Source organism: Camellia sinensis, chromosome 9 (genome assembly GCF_055761805.1).
Source record: "Camellia sinensis isolate YWXY chromosome 9, ASM5576180v1, whole genome shotgun sequence".
Taxonomy (NCBI): Eukaryota; Viridiplantae; Streptophyta; class Magnoliopsida; order Ericales; family Theaceae; genus Camellia; species Camellia sinensis.
This window is the reverse complement of record NC_138969.1, coordinates 134,212,174-134,222,347: the sequence shown is the minus strand read 5'-3', so window position 1 is coordinate 134,222,347 and position 10,174 is coordinate 134,212,174. Positions and strand designations below refer to the sequence as shown.

At 39.1% G+C, this 10,174-nt stretch overlaps 1 pseudogene across 2 annotated transcripts in view; it reads right to left on the bottom strand.

Moving 5' to 3' along the window:
* Positions 1–572: 572 nt before the first annotated feature.
* Positions 573–10,174, bottom strand: part of LOC114293906 (protein LIGHT-DEPENDENT SHORT HYPOCOTYLS 10 pseudogene) — a 59,218-nt pseudogene continuing 49,616 nt past the window's right edge. Inside the window, exons 2-3 of one of the 2 annotated variants that reach the window (XR_014340327.1) lie at positions 3,158–3,194; positions 573–853 (exon numbers count right to left, since the gene is read on the bottom strand). The product of XR_014340327.1 is annotated as a protein LIGHT-DEPENDENT SHORT HYPOCOTYLS 10 pseudogene, transcript variant X1 (transcript). The remainder of the gene's footprint in view (positions 854–3,157; positions 3,195–10,174) is intronic. The other variant, XR_014340328.1, reaches the window with a different exon arrangement.

The following is a 10,174-nucleotide window of genomic DNA, read 5'->3' as shown; positions in this document are numbered from 1 at the left end:
GATAAAGTGTAATTTGTCTCAAAATTTTTTTTTTTGGTGTGTGCATATTAATGTGTAATCGATATTTTTAATATATAAAATATTTTTAATTTTAGATTTTTTGATTTAATGAATTGTTTTAATAATAATATCAAAGTTGTTGCCATATTTGATTTTTTTAAAAAAAGAAACTAATTTAATGAATATAAAAACAACCACTCATTACATGATTATTATCCAAACACGTAATAAAAATTAATTTGGTAAAATAAATAAATAAATAAATGTGTAAAAGATTTATCAATTTTACATAATTTTATCTTTGGCGGGTATAAATAATTTTTTTAAATTCAAAAATATTTTTTTTGGCATTTATTTCTATTAAATTAGTTTATATTTTATCAAATTGGCGACTTTGCCCTTGAAATTAAACAATAATATCTTTAATTATTTTTATTTAGAATAAAATTTAAAATTCAAAGTCAAATGTGTCACAATTAAAAAGTCAATGACCAAAATGACACGAGTTCCAAATCATAGGGACCGTTAGTGTAATTCGCCCTATATATAATTATGTCTGTAGGAAGAGATTATTTCCTAGATAATATTACCAAAACCATTATTATAAATTCAGAGATAACGTACTGATATTCAAAACATTAACTATGATAACTAGATAAGGGTTCTCTTATTCGAAATTCACAATGTATGCAACATTTGATATAATTAGATAAATTGTCCACAGGCTTGCATAATTACATATAAAAGGAAGGGTTCAACCTTTTTACATCAAGGCGTTCTGCCGACAAACAAAAGGCTTCGTGGCCAACAGATAAAGAAAATCCTTGATCTTGAAATAGTTCTCGACATTCACCTGAAAAAGGATTAGCAACATGGGATGAATATAAAGTCCAGTAAGGATCTCAACATGATTCTAAACAATAAAAACATATAAATAACTATAATTATAAAATGCTTTATATCATATCATATCATATCATATACAGGAGGTTTCGGTTTATACTCAAAGATATACTCATGCTAGTACTTTTTCTCAAAATAATTTAATTTATTCAACAACATAAATCATTCACTTTTCTTTCTTCTTGTTACTTTTTTTTTAAAACATTTTTTTAAATTCTTTTTATTCACTTGACAACAATAGGTTTTCGAAACAAATCCACAAAACCCATTTACGTTTCCCTTAATTTCCAAACTTACACCCATTTCAAATATATTTAACTTACACCCATTTCAAATATATTTCCAAAACATCCCAAACGAATAAAAGGTAATACATGTATAATGCTCCCAACATAACCATATAAGACAACTCGACCTCATTCAAAAATATACCCATTACCATGCATGATATGCATAAATAGAACTGAGATGATAACGAGAAACAAAATGATACTCTATCTGCCTTAAGTATGGTAAGCCAATGATACACCTTTTCATAACACAAGTCAATTTATCGGTCACCAGTTGGAAGGGAATGGGGCCTCTACCACTTTACCAAAATCCGTTAGAAGGTAATGGTACCTTTACCAATTTACTAGACACCCGTTGGAAGGTAATGATACATTTGCCAAGTTCTCCAGGTGCTAGCTGGACAGTACTAGTATCTCTTATTCTAAGTGCAACCAATTCTCCAGGCGCTAACTGGAAGATAATGGTACCCCTCATTTTTAGCATGTGTACAGTTCCAACCATCATAATATACCACAAGCATAAATAACCCAAGTGTACTACATACACAATCTATTCAACATCACAATGTCGTCTTCCACCAATGATGAAAGACAAAACCTTTAAACATATGTATTAAACACACATAATACAATAATCCGATTCTCACCAGAACTCAAGTCCAACAACAATCATAATAATAATATCTAAAGGTTTCAAAATCCAATCTCAAGTTTATTCTTATTGTGCAAAAGGTTATAATTTCATTTTCTTTCCAAAACCAACTTCCTTATTTTCCAAATCACAATACCCCAATCATTTTCTAAAAATCCAATATCTACATTTCATTAAAATCCACATCCATAACGTTAAAGCCACAACCCGACTCCACTCAACATAATCAATCCCAACTAGTCCCATCGTCATGGTTAACTCTTCAATTTAACAATTTACACACTTACACAAGCCAAATCACATAAAACATAACCAATTTTCAATTTCACCCCTTTTCAATTCATTAAGCTAATAATATTAAATTAGGGCCTTTCCCCTTCTTCAACATAAACACGTAAAACTACTCTCCAATTAACCGAAACAACTACCAATTAACAATTAGAAATCCCACATTAACAAACCATAAATCTCTCTTACACACTTTTTGAAAATTCATAATAAACATGCTTTTTATGCAATAAAATCTACCACATATCTATCTATAAACGAAGTATTGAAAAGAAGCAAAAAATTCCTACCTCAAAGTAGAAGACAAAAGGAAAAAAGGGGTAGAACTTGATGGAGCCGAAAACAATAACTTCACTGATCAAAACGAAGCCCTCGACGTACTCAATGTTTTTCTCCAAAGGACTAGGGTTAGGAAACCAATGGATTGAGAGTATTTAAAGCGAGAAGGTAAGAATTTAGAGAGATAGAGAGAGAGAGTGTGTGTGTGTGGATTTAGGGTTTTGAAATATTTAGAGAGAGAATGAGATGAAAAAGTACTGAAAATGGCCCTCTCTCGGATTGATAAACGCACAGGTCGATTGAGCGACCAAAACATCGCTCGAGCGAACAGAAACAATAAATGACATCGCTTGAGTGACCAAAATCACCGCTCAAGCGCACATGACTCCCTTCCAGTAGTTTTGTAGACTATAAAAGAACACTCGAGTGCAATAAAAAGACCGTTTGAGCAAATAGACAAAAATCTGGGTAATAACTCATTGAAAAACTAATTTCCCAACCTATTTCAAACGCAACCAAAACTCCCAATAGCCAAACTCAACGAGCAGCAAGATGGAAATGAGATGAACAATAGTTAAGTACATGGGTTCTTAGATTTAAAAGTAAGAAAATGGATTGGGTCTAAACCAAGATCGTTATATGAAATGAAACCTAATATTGTGCCCTTTACCCTTTTTTTTTTTTTTATACTTTCTTTTTTAATTTAAATTTTTTTTTTTATAACCGGGTATCTGGACTAGCTTACCTATTACCATCCATTGATCTCCCATTGCATGCTTCTCCTACAATACCGAGAAATAAGTGAGAATATATTATCTTCGAATTTAACTTGCTTATAATATCACTTGTAAAAATAGTACTTAAAAATAAAAATAAATAGTAATAATAATTTAATTAGTATCAATTAATTAGAGCAAGCTGAGTTAACATTATCAAAATACTCCATCTGCTAATTAACAGCATATAGATTCTTTTATGAATTTGTTTGGTTAGTCTCCATTTCAGAACAAAAGGAATGTCAATAGGCTATTGATGATAAATAAAGATAGATACAAATGACGACCATCAACAAAGAGGGTGAGTGTAAAGAGTATCACAACAAAATTAATCAATCACAACTAGGTTGGCACCGCAAAATAAACGCAATCATTTGTTAGAACATCACGAAGTTGGTGAGAAGCCAACCACCAGAGGTAATGAAATACAACAACCAAAGCTAACAAGTTCAATACAAATGCCAACACAAAAGGCTAAAAGAAAATCAGCAGCTAGACTAGAATCAAGGAAAGGTCGGGGATTCAACTCCCTTAGGAGCTAATATAATAATTAACAATTGACTTTCAATGATTCAAAAGAGAAAAAAGAAAAAGGAAAAAAAAAAACCTTGAATTGTATAGTCTTAGTTGCAGCTCTTGACATATATCACAAAAGCAAAACTGACTACTACTATAGAGGACGAATACGAAAATGAACCTAAACCAATAGTAGAATATGAAACAAAAAATAGATGAAGTGTCCCTATGGATTGCAGAGTTCAACAAAGGTAGGTCACTATGACCAAGTATTTTTTTGATCAGCAAATTAAAACTTTATTGATAATCCAAAAAGGAGAAAGGATACAATCAATAAAGATGGAGGGAGTAAAGAGCATCATAGCGAGCAAGACGATCCGAACTAAGTTCACACCGAAAGGGAAGCTAAATCATGTGCTAGCACACCTCCATGTATGACCACAGTATGCAATGCTATCTTGTGAAGGGACTAGAGAAGCATTCTTACCCATTTATCTTTTATGTGATTTTCCTTATGGATTGTAAATGAAAGATAAATTATGAAAGATAAATTGAGAGAGTAATATTGAAGGAGAATTTGTAATCTAAACTCTATATTGAATCAATATTGAGGCTCCATTATATAGGAGTTTGTTACACAAACATTATGATGATACATTTGAATATAATAAGAAAACGTGGCCGAAAGCTGGTGGCGCACCGAAAGCACTCTGACAAAGGGAATCCTATGCTATAATTGGTGTTGACTCTTATACTATATTAACAACAGGTATAGTATTATATTATATTCAATTATATTATATTATATTCAATTATATATTAACAGCCCCCCTCAAACTCAAGGAGGATGAACATCAACCAACTGGAGTTTGGAGACAAGGTCAACGAAGCGGCCAGGAGAATGGGCTTTGGTGAAGATATCAGCAGGTTGATCAGCAGAGGAGATGGGATGGAGATGGACAGTACCATGAGTGACGTGTTGACGAATAAAATGACAGTCAATCTCAATGTGTTTGGTGCGATCATGAAAAACATCATTGTGAGCAATTTGAAGAGCACTTTGATTGTCACAAAAGAGAGCAGTAGCGCCAGAGGGGGAAACACCCATGTCAGCAAGAAGCCAACGAAGCCAGAGAAGTTCCTGAGTAGTATCAGCAAGAGCACGATATTCAGCCTCAGTACTGGAGCGAGCAGTAAGAGATTGTTTCTCTCAAACTGACGTCGCAGCCATGTTTCATCATTTTTGGCAGAATTCCGGTACTCCTCCATCTACTGCTTTATCTGTCACCGCAGGTAACACTTCTTGGTATTTTGACTCCGCTTGTTGTAATCACATGACCTTTGACCCTACTATTTTTACTCCTCTCTCTTCTACTCCTCATGTTCCTTCTATCCATACTGCTGATGGATCTCTTCTGTCTGTAAGTCATGTTGGTTCTGTTTCAACCTCTCACTTATCTTTATCCCATGTCTATCTTATGCCTGCTCTTACTTTAAATCTTATCTCCATTAGTCAATTATGTGAGCATGGTCTAACTATTACCTTTTCCCGTACTGGTTGTTTGGTGCAGGACCCTCGGACGGGGCAAACTCTTGGGATAGGCCGTAAGCATGGGCGTCTCTACGAACTCATCCATCTTCATGTTCCAGATTCCTCTCAGATCACAGCTCCTACCACTACTACCACTGCTACCACTGCTACCACTGCTCCTCCATTATCTTCTTTTCAGCTTTGGCATTGTCGTTTAGGCCATCTTTCTGTTGGTCGTTTAAAATCTCTAATTTCCAGTGGTCATTTAGGTCATGTAAGTTCTGATGTTTTAGATTGTGTGTCCTGTCAACTTGCCAAACAACCTGCTTTGTCGTTTAATAAAAGTGACTCTGTTTCTCTTGCACCATTTGATCTCATTCATTCTGATATTTGGGGACCTTCTCCTACTCCTACTATGGGAGGTGCACGCTATTTTGTTGTTTTTATAGATGATTTTTCCCGTTTTACCTGGTTGTTTCTTATGAAAAATCGCTCTGAGCTCAAACAACTTTATTACAATTTTGCTACAATGGTTAAAACACAATTTTCTAAAAATATTAAGGTTTTTCGCTCCGACAATGCCATGGAATATAAAGATTTTGACTTTCTTTCCTTTCTTCAGAGTCATGGTACTCAACCTCATCGTTCCTGTCCCGGTACGTCTCAACAAAATGGACGTGCTGAACGGAAACATCGACATATTCTTGACACTACTCGAGCTCTCCTTTTGTCTTCCTCTTGTCCGGAACATTTTTGGGGAGAGGCAGCTCTCACTGCTGCTTACACTATCAATTGTATCCCTACACCTGTCATTCATAATCACACTCCTTATGAACGACTGCATGGCACCCGTCCCCCTTACACCAACCTTAGGGTTTTTGGATCTGCCTGTTTTGTTCTTCTTCAACCTCATGAACGTACCAAACTTGAACCACGTTCTCGCCTTTGTTGCTTCTTAGGGTATGGTATTGAACACAAGGGGTATCGTTGTTGGGATCCTCTCTCCCAACGACTCCGTATCTCTCGTCATGTCATCTTTTGGGAACACAAAATGTTTTCCTCTCTCTCTCTCTTTCGTTTGTCCGTTCCCTCACCCTCTCTATTTTTTACTGACCCCTCCACGGATCTGTTCTCGGATGAGCTTACTTCACCGCCCTTACCGGCCCCTCTCGAGTCCTCTGATGAGCTTACTCCACTCCCTCTCGAGACTGCCTTGCCTTCTGGTCTGTCCCATGCACCTGCTCCCTCTGATGGTCCTGCTCTTGCTCCCTCGGGATCCTCCCCTCCTGGTGAGTCTCTCCCTCTGGCTCCTCCTGCCTCTACTCGACCACACCGGGTAATACAACCTTCCACTCGTCTTCGTGACTTTATTGTTGGTTCTACTGCTTTTTCTACTTATGAACCGACCTCCTATCGTGAGGCTCGCTCTAATCCTCTTTGGCAGCAAGCTATGACTGATGAATTGCAGGCTTTAGACAAAACTCACACTTGGGACATTGTTGATCTTCCTCCTGGCAAGACTGCCATTGGTTGCAAATGGGTCTACAAAATCAAAACTGGTTCTGATGGTACTATTGAGCGCTACAAAGCCCGCCTTGTTGCAAAAGGCTTCAACCAAGAATATGGTATTGACTATGAGGAGACATTTGCTCCTGTTGCTCGTCTCACCTCTGTTCGCAGCCTGATTGCAGTTGCTACCACCCGACACTGGGATCTTTATCAAATGGACGTGAAAAATGCTTTCCTTAATGGTGTTCTTCTTGAGGAAGTCTACATGCAACCTCCCCCTGGGTCTACTTGTCCACCTCATAAAGTCTGCAAACTTCAGCGTGCTCTCTATGGTCCCAAACAAGCTCCGCGCGCTTGGTTTGCCAAGTTCAGCTCTACTATTCATGACTGTGGTTTCACCTCCAGTTCTTATGATACTGCTCTTTTTATCCGGAAAACTGCTCAAGGGACCACCTTGCTTCTCCTTTATGTGGATGATATGATTATCACCGGTGACGATCTTGATGGTATTGTATGCCTTAAACAATTTCTTAGCCATCATTTCGAGATGAAAGACCTTGGTCCTCTCAGCTATTTCTTGGGTCTTGAAATCTTCCATGATTCCACGGGGTCTTTTCTCTCTCAGGCTAAGTATACCTCTGATCTTCTCACCCGCGCTGGTCTTACGGATTGCAAGACTGCCTCCACTCCCCTGGAGCCTCAGAGTCGTCTTACACCTCTTGATGGCACTCTTCTCTCTGATGCTACCCTATATCGTCAGCTGGTTGGTAGCCTTGTCTATCTCACTGTTACTCGTCCTGATATTGCCTATGCCGTTCATATTGTCAGCCAGTTTATGTCCGCTCCTCGTACACCTCATTATGCTGCATTAGTTCGTATCCTTCGTTATCTCAAAGGTACCTTGTTTCATGGACTTCATTATTCCGCCCGCTCCTCTCTCCAGCTTCGTGCTTTTTCTGATGCTGACTGGGCTGGGGATCCTACTGACCGGCGCTCTACTACCGGGTTCTGCTTTTTCTTGGGTGATTCTCTTATTTCTTGGCGCAGCAAGAAACAATCTCTTACTGCTCGCTCCAGTACTGAGGCTGAATATCGTGCTCTTGCTGATACTACTCAGGAACTTCTCTGGCTTCGTTGGCTTCTTGCTGACATGGGTGTTTCCCCCTCTGGCGCTACTGCTCTCTTTTGTGACAATCAAAGTGCTCTTCAAATTGCTCACAATGATGTTTTTCATGATCGCACCAAACACATTGAGATTGACTGTCATTTTATTCGTCAACACGTCACTCATGGTACTGTCCATCTCCATCCCATCTCCTCTGCTGATCAACCTGCTGATATCTTCACCAAAGCCCATTCTCCTGGCCGCTTCGTTGACCTTGTCTCCAAACTCCAGTTGGTTGATGTTCATCCTCCTTGAGTTTGAGGGGGGCTGTTAATATATAATTGAATATAATATAATATAATTGAATATAATATAATACTATACCTGTTGTTAATATAGTATAAGAGTCAACACCAATTATAGCATAGGATTCCCTTTGTCAGAGTGCTTTCGGTGCGCCACCAGCTTTCGGCCACGTTTTCTTATTATATTCAAATGTATCACGAAGACGAGTGGAAGGTTGTATTACCCGGTGTGGTCGAGTAGAGGCAGGAGGAGCCAGAGGGAGAGACTCACCAGGAGGGGAGGATCCCGAGGGAGCAAGAGCAGGACCATCAGAGGGAGCAGGTGCATGGGACAGACCAGAAGGCAAGGCAGTCTCGAGAGGGAGTGGAGTAAGCTCATCAGAGGACTCGAGAGGGGCCGGTAAGGGCGGTGAAGTAAGCTCATCCGAGAACAGATCCGTGGAGGGGTCAGTAAAAAATAGAGAGGGTGAGGGAACGGACAAACGAAAGAGAGAGAGAGAGGAAAACATTTTGTGTTCCCAAAAGATGACATGACGAGAGATACGGAGTCGTTGGGAGAGAGGATCCCAACAACGATACCCCTTGTGTTCAATACCATACCCTAAGAAGCAACAAAGGCGAGAACGTGGTTCAAGTTTGGTACGTTCATGAGGTTGAAGAAGAACAAAACAGGCAGATCCAAAAACCCTAAGGTTGGTGTCACGACCCAAACCCGGCCCTATGGGTTTAGCACCGTAACCGGCCAGTAATCCGAGATTACCGAAGGCCTGCTGAACAGTAATACAGTGAAACAGAGTACAGGGCCTGGCGGAAGCCAATACAGTAAATAAATAGTGTCCATTGAGCTGTGACAGCCTGTATGCAAAAAGGCTTTTCATACATTATACAAAAACAGTACAGAAAACATTCCGTCTGTACAACACAGTATACAAAATTAACAGTCACACAGTACAGGGACCTAATCCCTGTATAACAGTACAGTAAACAGTCAGTCTATACAAAACAGTGAAACAGTACAAAAAGGGGGAAACTCTAAAACACCCTTAAGCCCTAACAGTAGGCTCGGAACCTCGCAGTGAGGCACAAAGGCTGGCTTGACAAAACTGGAGTAACCCTGACGCCTCTAGCTGCGGTCTGGTGCCTGTACACCTACATATATATATGAGCAGTGAGCTAAAGCCCAGTGAATAACATAAAGCGTAAAGGGGTTTAGAATGAATGTCCTTACAGTAATGAAAACAGTTCATTTCAATCAGTAATTCAGTTGCTCAGTACAGTAAACAGTCATATGTGGTACATCCATTAGCATAACAGTAACAGTAGGTCTTAAAAGACCGAACAGTAATGATGGCCATCAGTCAGTAAACAGTAGTGGTTCCACAAGGAAACCGACAGAGATCTCTGTGACAGTAACAGTAACAGTAAACCGTAGATACTAAGGATGCCACAGTACAGTTCAGAAATAAAGGACATACATTCATTCGGTAAATAATACCAGTTCAGTAAACAGTTCAGTTCAGTATTCAGAAGATAATCAGTTGAACATATCTTTACACAATTGTTACTCACAGAGTTCTGGGCTACAGTATGCTAGAGCGTGTCTCTCCAGTCGCCAACCCTACACAGTTAACAGATTGAACACACACTAAGCTACACAGCTGGGAAAGATGATAACTTAATCCCTAATTTGCCTTGGTGTGTTCTACATCTATGTCCTCATTAATATGTCTTAAACTAGGCCTAAGAATGCCTAGAGTGGGATGAGGATGCAAAGATGTACATTGAAAAGTATTTTCAGAAAACAGAATTCCGCTCGAGCTCAGGTTTCCCCGCTCGAGCGTACATGAAACAAAGGTACCCGCTCGAGCGTAAACTTTCCCGCTCGAGCGTACCATGAAAGTACTGGATGGGTGAAATCTCCGCTCGATGCCCGCTCGAGCGTGAGACCTGACTCCGCTCGAGCGCCCAATCCTCCGCTCGAGCGGACTGCAGAACAGTGCAGAGATGCTGGATGCTCGAA